The sequence below is a fragment of the Capsicum annuum genome, chromosome 12, assembly GCF_002878395.1.
Source record: "Capsicum annuum cultivar UCD-10X-F1 chromosome 12, UCD10Xv1.1, whole genome shotgun sequence".
NCBI classification, from domain to species: Eukaryota; Viridiplantae; Streptophyta; class Magnoliopsida; order Solanales; family Solanaceae; genus Capsicum; species Capsicum annuum.
In genome coordinates this window covers 61409269-61423525 of record NC_061122.1, presented here as the reverse complement: position 1 = coordinate 61423525, position 14257 = coordinate 61409269, and the positions used below count along the sequence as shown (strand labels likewise).

General features: G+C 34.7%; 1 long non-coding RNA gene across 1 annotated transcript; it reads left to right on the top strand.

The window, feature by feature from the left end:
- Nucleotides 1–840: 840 nt before the first annotated feature.
- Nucleotides 841–4366, top strand: LOC107850200. Its single transcript, XR_001668509.2, has 3 exons — nucleotides 841–1019; nucleotides 2163–2230; nucleotides 4150–4366. It is a non-coding gene; the product is annotated as an uncharacterized LOC107850200 (long non-coding RNA).
- Nucleotides 4367–14257: the final 9891 nt, after the last annotated feature.

The window sequence follows — 14257 nt, the reverse complement described above, 5'->3', positions numbered from 1 at the left end:
GACAGAAATACACTTGTCATCCCTCCCTAGGTTTCTCTTTCAAGTCCTTGAATTAATGTAAACTTGAATACACGTTTAATGTAGCTATATACCCATCTTCGGAAAGGAATCTGTCCTATGAATGTAAACTTAAATACACGTTTAGTGTAGATATATACCCATCTTCGGAAAGGAATCTATATAAAATAGAATTTTAATAGGACTTCCACATACTTAAAATAAGGAAATCCTAAATACTATAAAATAACTAAATTTAAGGTATATAATTTAAATAAGGTAAACTTTAATAACTAAATTTTAATAATTTTTTAATTTTTAAATATTGAGAAAATAAGGTGAAAAGATGATTTTATCTATTGCGAATAGTTTTAATGAATGATAAAAAGTTCAAACATTATTTTTAAGGTCCTTTACACTTTTTTCTTCCCAAAAAAAAAATCATTGACATCCAAAAGGAGAAAATTGTGATTTTACAGATTTTTCTATGTAAAAATATAATTTTTAATTATTCCTATAAGATTTAAAAACAAAAAAATATAATGTAGGAATAATAATGATCTTTCAAGTCTTTTAAGATATATTTTCTTGTCAGACTTTAGGTTTTAGTTGATGATAATTTAACATTCGCCCTTTATATAAGTTTAACAAATGAATATTTTCATAATTGGTTGTTAGAAAGTTTTTGTTTAAATATAATTCAAGTATTCACGTGTTAGAAGAATTCACTCGCTCTTAAAATTGTGTCCAAGGAACATCACATGCTTGTCTTTTAAATGAATTTCTACTATAATAGAAGTGTGGGTTAGCACGGGGTACCAATATGTGTGTTTACATGTAAATTTTTTATCAACTAACAATGTTTTAGTCATTTAAGTTCATTTTATTTTTCACTTAGTTTACGCGTATACCACTGCTCAATACACGTGGCTTCCATGCTTTACCATCAAATTTTTCTCAACTATGTTGGATATCTTCATCTAGTATTCTTCATCCTCCTCCATTACTATTGCAATGTCAAGGTAGCTCTTTCTTATTTTGCTATCATCCCCTTTGCTTTTTCTTCTCTTTCTTTATCTATTTAATTTTTAGATATGATTTACAAAGTTTATCTCTTCATATGTTTTTTTCTCTTTATCCATTCAACAAAAGTGCTTGAAGTTGAGAGCCTATCACTGTCCAACAATAACTAATTTTTCTATGTTACAATTAATTTTTATCTCAAAATGAGATTTTTGATTCAATATATTGTTCTTTGAGAAGTGTTCTGAAATGCCTATTATCTGTTTGTTAAAATGTATGAATAAACTGTTTAGTTTAGTTATGAAATGTCTATTTCTTCAATACACAGGTAGATTAAAAAATTCAAACAAAGGCATATATCTAAAAGTCTTAATTAAGTTTTATTGGTTCTAAGCTTTAAAATTTCTTAGCTTTAATTCCATTATATTTTTAAAATTATGGGGTTCAGCCTACTATTTGTTTGAACTTTAAGGCATAAAGTTATCCTTTGTGTGAAAAATACTAACTTTAATGAACCTCAACTATGAATTATTCCAAAAAGACTTGTAACAAATTTATATTAAGGATCTAAATTCATATTCTAAATTGTAAGATGCTTTCTCAGGTAACTAATTCATAGTATGAATGATAATGGTAAATTTTAAATATTTTTTCACGTAATTTTTTATTTTTTTTCAAATTTATTTCTACAAAAAGATTGTATTTTCTTCATATTTTTTACTTTCCATATGATAAAATTTATACTTGATGGTATATCGCTATTTTATCTTTAATGCTTTTGGATTGGTTCAATATGTTTCCTTCTATTTCTGTTTTGTAATATTGTGAGTTTTGTTATTAAGATTTGTATAATTTTAACGGTAAACTATTGGGTCATCGAGATCTTATATGAAAAATAATTCAACAGACATAGGGAGGAGATACTTATTAATATGGGCTGAAATGAGGAGAGTTTTTAAAGAAGAATTACTTGTGTATTACATAATTTTATTTATAAAATAGAATTTAATTTATCAAAGATAACCTATGTGTTTTGTAATCTCAACTGTCATGAACACCATCTTCTCAATCTTTCTTCCTCCTTTCGCTTCAAGAGTTCAATATCCAATATTTTTGCATATCAGACTCTTTTCTCACTATAGGTACAAGCCGATGAGATTCAATTTCTCCATATAGACATGGTGTCTTCAAGTCCATCGAATTTTACAAGGTAATTGTTTATTCATATTCATTGATTTTATTGTTTTTCATTGTTTTGTAGATGTGGGTTGTTGCTTTCTGTTTATTTTTATTTTGTGTGTGGTTTTTTATTTCCTCTTTATCCTAAGAGAAGAAAATTTAATTCTTATCATGAATTTAGTTTGATTTATGCAGAGTGAATATCTCCTGCTTATGTTGAAGCTTCAATGTTGGGTAAAGTAACTGTTGTTATTGCAGGTTTCTCTAATTTCTACAGTAGTGAAACTATTGTATTGTCTAATTTTTTAATTTGTTTAGCTACAGTTTATCAAATAGTATTGATGATTATAATCTTTAAGTTTTCTACTTCTAGCACTTTGTCTTCTCAACTGCTCGAACAAGTAACCTGAAATACCCCGGATTTCGGCCCTTGAAAAATTCTTGAGTTTTGAGCTCATTGCCTCAACAACGACTCATTCTTCGAGTCGTAGGGTATCGTTATGGGACCTAGGGACTCAAGTCATAACCAAATCAGTGAAGTAAGTGGCTAAGTTCTGCTCTTAGTACGAGTGGCTCTCTATGAAACGTATGAACTTTTTAAGAGTCGTTGGGTGCAAATTGTAGGATGTCCAGTGTTTACCCAATTGAGTTCTATGTTGATTATGACTGGACCCTACGAGTCGTAGGATCTCATTACGAGTGGTACCAGTTGAGTTGTAGGATCAACAGTATGTGAGGTTCCTAGAGACTATCTTGGTTATGACTCGTGGTAACGAATCATAAGGAGTGGTTATGAGTCCATGGTTGACTCGTAGTCAAAGGCGGCACTTTTTCAGCTTTTAAACTAAGGGCATTCTGGACATTTTTCCTCCTACCCAACTTAAGACCCACGTCTTATAACTCCTTTAGGGTGTCAATAGCACTCAAAAACAAATCAAAGTAACTCTTCAAACACTCCAAAGGGCTCTTTAAATTTCCTCAATCTAGTCAGGCTACGTTTCATAAAGTTGGTCATTAAAGGGATCAAGGGTCAATTTCTCTTCAAATTTCTTGGTGTTTAAGGCATGTTACTCTTCCCTCATTATTAATTTGTTAAAAGCACACGTTTTAAAGTATTGTTCATGAGATATTCATGTTGGTTTTATAACAAGGGTCGAGTGTTTTGAATGTTTTTTGTTGGACAATATTTTTGCATGTTTTAGTTATGGTTTTAAACTTATGGGTGCATGAGTATGGTGAATGAACGAGGGAATTATGATTTTTTCAAACTAGTGACTTTGAAAGTGTTTATGAGTATTGTGTATTGTGGACTTTGAAACCAATAATGTATGCCTAAATGTGTATTATGGTTCAATGAATGGTATTATGTGATAAATATTTTAATTGGGCTTTAATAAGGGTTGTGTAGTTGAACCATGAAAATGAAGGTCCGAGCGATTGATACTGGAAACCGCATTTGCCGACGCGGGGGGTCAAAGTGACTAGGGAAGTTTGACTCCACCTCGTTATTATTTCATGATTATGGAGGTTTGATTCTCCTGTAAATCATTACATGATCGGGTGTTTAAGTCACCTTAGTATATAGTTGGGAGGTTCAAGCTTTCTGTGCATCTATATAAGATTATTCTTTGTTTCATGCGGTTACACACACTTGGGCCCATATAGCCCGTGGGTACTATTATATGACGATTGAGCTACACAATCTAGGTTAAGGTTTTAAAGTGCATGCTAAACCTTGTTCCCTATCCCTACATGCAATATATATATATGTGTGTGTGTGTGTGTGTGTATTTGCATATAGTTATATGCATTGATTGACTTGATTTGAATTAATGACATTATTTTATCTTTATCCCTAAGTTACATGCTAGTGTTCACCCCACTAACTGTCTTCGAACGTTGTATTCCCATGCGATGCAGAATTTGACCATACTTCTACTCCTCCTGCAGATTGATTATGAATTGATCGAGATTCAACTTAAAGTGGTAAGCTTTCATGCTTCGAAAGGCCCTATTTAAGGATTATATGTTTTCCTTTTTAGTTATAGACTATTGGATACTGTTTTTGGCTATAGTTGGGGGCATGTCCTGACACTTTATTGATATTTGGTTTGATTGAGGCTTTGTCGGACTACTGTGGACTTGAGATGGTTTGGTTGTTGGCTGGTTTTAGTTATGGACATATCATAATATCTTTAATTTTAAGTTCTCTTATATTATTATATGTTCAAAATTCATCCGACATGGGGTGTAAGGTGGTCGATGGTTTGGGTATTGGGGGTAGTTTTCAGTTCTTGTTGGACTTGAGATACCTATTATTGCCCAGTTCTAGTTTGGGTATTGTCAAGATAGTATCAGATTCTAGGTTCATGGTCAAATGAGACTCCACAAAGCTGTGTCGAGTAGAGTCTCTTTTATGGGTGGTAGCGTGCCACACTTATAAGAAGGAGGCTACGAGTCATTTAGGAATATTTTCCTTGTTATATTATTTCGGGCTGTAAAGTCTAAGGTCTTGAAATATCATCTAATTCCCGTTTGTGCTCTTTTTAGATCATGTCTTCCAAACGATCTGATGCTCATGGAAACTCCTCTGTCCCACTTGAGGGCAATGCTGATGGGACACGTCCTACTTATAGGGTATAGACCCAATCTAGGGGTCCAGTTCCTGATTTCCCTTTTAGAGTTTCACCGGTCCCCTCTAGTCCTCCTTAAGCTCCTCAAGAGAATGTATCGAATGCAGAGCTTTGTCAGTTTATTCATATGTTAGCTCAGTTGGTAGCTTCTCAGTCAGAGCATGTTGCTTCTGTTACTCCATCTTCTGAGACCATACCGGTTAACCAGTTTATAAGGTTGAGTCCTCTAACTTTTACTAGTGTTAAGGTTGAGGAAGATCCTCACGGTTTTATAGATGAGATGGAGAATATCTTTTGGGTTATGCAAGCTTCTGATGTTGAGGGTGTGGAATTCGGTGGCTATTAATTGAAGGATGTAGCATATCAATGGTATGAGGAATGGTAACAGTCGAGGGGAGATAACATTGAATCTTCACAGTGGAATTATTTCTCTCATGCTTTTCTAGATTGCTTCTTTCCTCAAAAGCTAAGGGAGGTAAAAGCAGAAGAGTTTGTCAATCTGAAGCAAGGTAGGATGACGATCAAGGAGTGTGCCTTAAAATTCCAGCGGTTGTCCTAATATGCTCCCGAGTTAGTGTCTAGCATGGGGGATTGAATGAGGAAATTTTCTTCTGGGTTATTCCATGATCTGATTTTAGAGAGTAAGTCCGCCTTGTAAAACAAGGATGGACATCTCCTGATTGGTTGTGTAAATGCAGCAGGTTGAGGAAATGTAATGACCTTTCGATCATTTTTCATATTGTTTGCTTATCTTCACCGTTTGAGCTTCTCCATACCTTTCATAAGTCATTTATGACTTACTAGGATCGACAGTTTGATTATTGGGCAGTTCATTTGGTTTTTAGAGCCAATTCCCTGTTTTAAAGTATTTGTTGGTTCTAAATGAACACCGAGCAAAAAATTTAATGAAATGACCTCAGGTGCAAATTTTGACTACGCTAGCAAATTCAGAATATTGATTTTATGTTGGGTAGACCTTTGGTTCGGGTCCCAATGCACCCGAGCTCATTTTGACCAATTGGTCGGAAAGTTGGAAAATTAAAATACGAGTGTGGGATCCACATTTGATCAAAACGACCTAGAATAGAAAATCCAACTTTGCCATCACATCCGAAACATCGATTTTAGGCTAGGGGGACCCTTGGTTCAGGTCCCAAGGCTTCCAAGCTTATTTTAGGCTAATGAGCAAATTCTATGAAGAATGGAACAACAGGTATCGGCCCCACCTTTTGCCAAAATGATATTGGATGAAAGTTTTGATGATTCCAATGGATTTGAAATGTGGTTTATACTCAAGTTTCACTATTAAGTCATGTATTTTTGGGTTCTAAATTAGTTTCGAGGGTCAAAATCAAAATTTTGATTTTGCTATCATCTGGTGCCAGGGGAGCAACTGCGTTCTGTCAATAGTGATAAGTTAGAATGTCCTTATCTGAGATTGTCACCATCAAAAGGGTGAAGGGGCTGGGATGGCTAAATCTATGTTTTTCATAGGCACTATATTTAACACCTGAAAAGGTAAAAAAAAAGGTGAAGCAGCTAATTAGCCTAAATTTGCCTAACTTCAACAGCGAACAAAAAGGACTCTTAGCAATAGGGGGTCAGAAGGTCAAATCTTAATTTTAAGCGCCTGAAGAACCTATTACTTTCCAAATACTCTTGGTTTCGAGCATCCCAATATCTCCATACTAACCAAATTTGTAGATTAGAAAGGGAGAAGTTAAGAAAAACATATATACATAGCTTAAGCAGGAAGGGGAAAAGGGAATCAGCTCACTTGGAAAAAGAAACAAGCCTCAGTTTACTAGACCTGTTGATTCAGCTCCAAAAAGCACAACACAAACCCATCCACTGGAGAACTCAACTAAAATGAAAGAAGTACAAGAAAAATATCAGGCAATCACAACAATAATCTATAACACCTTGATTTTCTGAATCGAAATGCTACACGGCGCTCATGATCCCGAGGGACCACAAGTTAACCCATGACTAATATTTGTACCTGTACACTATATAATATATAAATATAAATACGGAAACATGGACTGAAGGTCATAAGGCTCAATACTGAACATAATCTAAGTAATAAAAATGTCTGAATAAAGAGGTATCACAATACCAAAAGAGAACTGAAATACTGAAGTCTGAATCTAGTTTGTAATCTAGTTGCGTCTAGTCTGAAAGCCTCTACTGTCTGAATAACCTGAATAAAGAGCTGATGGGATATGTCCCTAACCAACTCCAACTAATGAACTAATCAATGAGAAGATAGAGAAATAATTATGTCCTAGAAGGATGAGGACTCACTTCTAACTCTAACTATAAAAATCTACAATGCAATTGCTGCTCTAGAACTCGTTCCTCTAAACCAATGGCATAAAATAAAATACCATAGCACAAATGTGTCGGTACGTCTGAATGTACTAAGTATACGAGTGAGGTAGGCTAAATGCAAAGGTTTTATATGCATGAACAATGCTGACTGATATGAATGTGAGAATACATACATGCATAGGTAACTATAACTGAACTCGTTGTGATACTGACTACTGAGTTTGAATGCTGATGACATGAATTTACTGATACTGAGATACTAAATAGATGAATGACTATTTCTAACAATTTGAATTATGAAGAACGGTCTGATTGACTGTGTTTAACAGTCCTGAAACTGAATACTGATAACATAAGCTATGACGACTGATCTAACTGATATAACTGTGATGATCATCCTAAAAATATAACTGATACTTAGCAACTATATCTGACAGTCTAAATCTTCTAATAATGATTAAGAGTGAGTAAGCTTGAGATCAGGCCTAACTAACGGGTGATCTCTGGAACTAATATTGAGAATACTCAACTGAATCTGAGATTGAGATCAAGCCTAACTGGTGGGTGACCTCTATAAGTACTGATACTGAATAACTTTATGTTAGATCAAGCCTATCTAGCAGGTGGTCTATGAATCTGTGGAACTATCTGAGTTCCTTACTAAGATTAATGACTGTATCTTACAATTCTGATTTTTGAGTTCTACTCTGAAGACTCTGTTACTAAAACTGTAACTATGGGAGTGCTCACTTAACCGACATGCCCTAAATCTGAACTTGTGGGGTCCAACCTATAACTCCAGCTGGAAGGGTGTCAATATCGTGTCACGGGCAAAGACCTCTCTGGTCAAGCCTATCTGATGGGTGACCCTCCTAGGAAGTCAAGTCTAAGGCAGTATAATAGTCAAGCCTCTTTAACAGATGACAAAACTTTTTCTGATGGGTGACTCCTATATCCTGCGCTGGCTACACAGTTCTGGAGTTCAGGGATTGCTCCTAACGACTCTGCCTCTCTGACGGGGAGCCATTATCCCTGCACTCGCTCGGTACTAGTTCCTACTCCCAACTGAAAGACTCTGAACTGATTCTTAGAACTTGTACTTGACCTAAACTTAAGCTGTTACTGAGTTTCTTACTTGCCTGAGCTGACTGAGTTCACTTGGTTCCGTTATCTGACGAAATACTAATGAATCTATTATCTGAAAGAATAATACTAAGTTATGAATTAATTTCTTGAATGCTACTAATATCTGAGCTGAGTACTGAACTGAAGCTGGAATGATAATGATACTTAGATTACTGAGATTTCTTAAGTTCTATAACTGTTTAAGAGTTCTGAATTCTGTAACTGACTGAGTTCTACTGATCATAGCACAACTGAGATTATCTTGAAACTAATTTGACTGTAGGCATATAGGTATATTTTCCGGTCCAAGTACCCCCAGGACTCGATTGAAGGAAACTGACACACAAGATACTTCTTGATCATAGGAATAGAATCCACAATTCATAATACCATAAATAGAGGATTTCATACTACACATGGTTCTCAACATCTTATACATGAAAGGGAATACATATAACATGTAAATACTTGTATGATTCCAATTTAATGAGCATTCCATATCACAACAACAATACACAACAATAAGCATGAAATTCATGTTGAGTCATAAGGAATAGAGCATGGACTTGACATTTAAGTTCTATTAAGTCATAAAAACATGGATTCTATCATTCTTGGAATTTTATCAAACACTTTATACATGAACAACTTTGGGCATAGGTGTACTTATCAATGACAATCTTAATCCATCCAAAATTTATGGGTTTCAACTAACCTACTCATATGCTTCATGAAAAACACATCAAGAACCAACCTTGAATCCAAACAACAATCATCAACATGAATATAGTCATAACACAATAAGAAAATCACAATTTATAATTTAAAACATGATTCTTGAGCTCCATGGATGAAAAAGATCCATGGATGAACACTACGCATACCTTAGATAGAAAACTTTGATGATTTGCTGGAGAGTTTTTGGATTGGGAATCTAAATTCTTGATTATATTAGGAAAATGGCTTGAATCTTGCTTTTGGGAGATGATTTTAATAGAAACCCAAATCTTGTGGTTGAAAGTGTAAGAGAGGGTTTTTGAGATGTTTAACTAAAGAAAAATAAGAGAAAGTTACGTCCCTTGAGGTTTATAAGTCATGGGAGGTGAAGGAAAAGACCAAAATATCCTTACAAAACCACTTCCTAATTGCTGAAAATCTTAGCTGACTACCAAGGCTGAAATGTCGTCACACTTGTGATAAGTTATCACGAATGTCGTCACTCAGTTTTCCAAATTGACATGCTGGAGTAAAATGGGTATAAACTTTTGCTCTGGTATCGGATTTTAGAGAAATTGGTATCGTTGGAAAGATAATTCAAAGAGATTTCATTTGACATATAGTAGGTCCTATAATTCGATATGTAAAAGGAGTAATGGTCGATTGAAGTTGACCTAAGTTTTGACACTCACTAAAACTTGAACAATAGGAAAGCTTTCAACTTATCCTTGAGTTAGGGGACCTCTATGATCTTAATTCATGCTCAAATAGATTCAAACACTACATGATTGATTAACACACTAAATTTACATAGAATTCAAGGCTTTTGGAACATCTACGCATATGAATAATGGATTTTCATTCTAGTCCAAAATATGGGGTGTTACATTATCTCCCCCATGGAATCATTCATCCTTGAATATTTATTGATAAGTTACGAGTACAGATCAACTGAACTTTCTTAAGGGACATGAATATCTAAAACGTGAGTATATGACAAAAATTACTGACACACTGAATTTTCCACTAGAGTATGCATGCATAGCTGATGCATAGAATACCCGGATGAGACTATTGATAAGATGAATCCTCATGACGAACATGCATATCTAATGCATAAATACTTGACTGAGTTTTTCTCATGAACGTGTGACTGAATACACTAATAAGCTGAACTTTCTCTACTGAACATGCATATTTAATGCATGGTGGTCTGACTGAACTTACTCTTGAAAGCATGACTGACTGTGCAATGATAACTGATGCTAACTCATAATAGAAATCTATGCATGAAACTGAATGGGTCTACTGAATTAATAACTTTGGAGAGTTATAGAGCATCTTCCCCTTGGGACACTATGTCCCTCTAAAAATACGTATATCACTGGAATACTTGAGGACTACTGAGGCGGTGCATAAGGCATCTATGAATTGGATCATATCTAAACATCTGAGAGCTGAAGATAATGCATGATACATGAAATGAGTTATACTCGCAACTACTAAGGTACTCTGCCTTGGAATAGTTACCTTACTGAGATTTCTGATAGTATGACTAGGTGGAAGGATATAAAAACAAACTATACGAATCTGATTGTCTGATTGCTAAACTGAACTCTTGGCTTTACTGACTAACTCATGCTGAAAACTTAAGCTTAACTTAAGCACTGCTTCTGTATTCTTTCAACTAAACCTTTACTTTAGCCTCAAGTCATCATCATAAGTCTAGGAACACTTCACTAAACTCTGAACTGAACTACAATCAATTTACTATAGGGTCTGCGATAAATAATGTACCTAAATGATAAGTCATCCTACAAGACTGGAGCTAAAAGTATAAAGCTCACTGCTAATACTATCCCTTGGGGTACAAATCTTAACTTCTTTTAGTCTCCGCAATCATCAAACTTAAATTCTTGCATGTACTATTCAAGCCTACTAAAATCTCTAGAACATATCTAGCCACTTATACATAAACATAACACCCGTTACTGTCGTGGGCTACTAATATCACATCTTTTAACTTATATCCACATCTTCAAGCTTAGTCTAAAATCCACCAACTTAAATTCTTCAAAGATTCAAGCTTAGTTTCTAAAGCATAATATGAATTTCCATAATTCTTTAATAAACATGTTACTCTCATCCAAGCCTTCAAATGTTACCTCTCTAAAACTTATATTTTCTCCACAGCATAAGAATTACCACTATGCCTCCATCAACAACACATATAACTCCGGATCACTAAACTTAAACTCTTGAATACATTGTTTCAAGCCTACTAATTCATCTTTTAGATAACTAACCCCCATGAAACATACTCTGCCCAACTTTAAATAACACTATCCTGAACTATTTATGGGGACAGTCTGAGAAAGCTCTATTTGTAGGACTCTGAGCCTCACTACTTCTGTTACCTTAAGAGTAAGGTAAAGCTGACATGAATGGAACATGATGAGAATCCACATAAGTTTCTAAGAGAACCTTTCTATATCATGACCTGAGACATGAAAGAAGGGAAACTATTCCTAAAATATCTTATAGCCTCCTGCACATAAATATGACGTGCAACACACCCATGTACAAGACTTTACTAGATACAACTTTCAGATTTCCTAGGACACTATTAAACCTTAGGCTCTGATACCAAGTTTGTAATGCCCTAATTTTCTGAACCAGAATGCTACACGATGCTCATGACCCCGAGGGACCACAAGCTAACTCATGACTGATAGTTGTACCTATACACTACATAATATATAAATATAAATGTGGAAACATAAACTGAAGGCCATAAGGTTTAATACTGAACATAATCTGAGTAATAAAAATGTCTGAATAAAGAGGTATCATAATACCAAAATAGAACTAAAATACTGAAGTCTGAATCTAGTTTGTAATCTAGTCTGTGTCTAGTCTGAAAGCCTCTACTGTCTGAATAACCTGAATAAGGAGCTGATGGGATATGTCCTCAACTAACTCCAACTAATGAACTAATCATGAGAAGATAGAAAAATAATCATGTCCTCGAAGGATGAGGACTCACTTTTAACTCTGACTGATAAAATCTATAATGCTATTGCTCCTCTGGAACTCGTGCCTCTGAACCTATAGCATAAAATAAAACACCATAGCGCGAATGCATCAGTATGTCTGAATATACTGAGTATATAAGTGAGGTAGGCTAAATGCAAAGGGCTTATATGTATGAACAATGCTGACTAATATGAACGTAAGAATACATACATGCATAGGTAACTATAACTGAACTCGTGGTAATATTGACTACTGAGTCTAAATGCTGACGACATGAGTTTATTGATACTAAGATATTGAATAGATGAATGACTATTTTTGATAGTTCAAATTATAAAGAACTGGTCTGATTAATTGTGTCTAACAGTCCTAAAAATGAATACTAATAACATAAGCTATGACGACTGATCTAATTGATATAACTATGATGATCGGCCTAACCGATGTAACTGATACTGAGCGACTGTATCTAACAGTCTAAATTTTCTAATAATGATTAAGAGTGACTAAGCTTGAGATCAGTCCTAACTAATGGGTGATCTCTGGAACTGATATTGAGAATACTCAACTGAATCTGAGACTAAGATCAAGCCTATCTGATGGGTGACCTCTGTAAGTACTGATACTGAATAACTTTATGTTAGACCAAGCCTATCTAGTAGGTGGTCTATGAATCTGTGGAACTATCTGAGTTTCTTATTGAGATTAATAACTGCATCTAACAATCCTAATTTCTAAGTTCTACTCTAAAGACTGTTACTAAAACTGTAACTGTGGGAGTGCTCATTTTACCGACATGCCCCGAATCTGAACTGGTGGGGTCCAACCTGTAACCCCAGCTGAAAGGGTGTCAATACCATGTCACAGGAAAAGACCTCTCTGGTCAAGCCTATCTGATAGGTAACCCTCGTAGGAAGTCAAGCCTAAGGCAGTATAATAGTCAAGCCTCTTTGGCGGATGACAAGCTTTTTTTTTATGGGTCAATCCTACATCCTGCGTTGGCTACACAATTTTAGAGTTCAAGGATTGCTCCTAACGACTTTGTCTCTCTGATGGGGAGCCGCCATCCCTGCACTCGCTCGGTGCTAGATTTTACTCCCAACTTAAAGACTCTGAACTAATTCTTAGAACTTATACTTGAACTAAACTAAAGATGTTACTGAGTTTCTTACTTGACTGAGCTGACTGAGTTCACTTGGTTCTATTATCTGATGGAATACTACTAAATCTATTATCTGACTGAATGATACTAAGTTCTGAATTGATTTCTTGAATGCTACTGAGATCTGAGCTGAGTACTGAACTGAAGCTGGAATGATAATGATACTTAGATTACTGAGATTTCTAAAGTTCTATAACTGTCTGAGAGTTCTAAATTCTGTAATTGGTTGAGTTCTACTGATCATAACATGACTGAGATTATCTTGAGACTGACTTGGCTCTAAGCACACAACTATATTTTTGGGTACTAGTACCCCCAGAACTCGATGGAAGGAAACTGACACACAAGATATTTCTTGATCATAGGAATAGAATCCACAATTCATAATATCATAAATAGAGAATTTCATATTGCACATAGTTCTGAACATCTTATACATGAAAGGGAATGCATATAACATGTAAATACCTGCATGATTCCAATTTCATGAGCATTCCATATCACAACAACAATACACAATAATTAGCATGGAATTCATGTTGAGTCATAAGGAATAGAGCATGGACTTGTCATTTAAGTTCTACTAAGTCATAAAAACATGGATTCTATCATTCTTTCCATTTTATCAAACACCTTATACATGAACAACTTTGTGCATAGGTTTACTTATCAATTTGACAATCTTAATCCATCCAAAATTCATGGGTTTCAACTAACCTACTCACATGCTTTATGAAAAACACATCAATATACAACCTTGAATCCAAACAACAATCATCAACATAAATATAGTCATAAAACAACAAGGAAATCACAATTTATAATTTAAAACATGATTCTTGAGCTCCATGGATGAAAGGGATCCATGGATAAATACTACGCATACCTTAGATAGGAAACTTTGATGATTTACTGGAGAGTTCTTGGATTGAGAATATAAATTCTTGATTATCTTGGAAAAAGGGCTTGAATCTTGCTTTTGGGAGATGATTTTAATAGAAACCCAAATCTTGTGGTTGAAAGTGTAAGAGAGGATTTTTGAGATATTTTA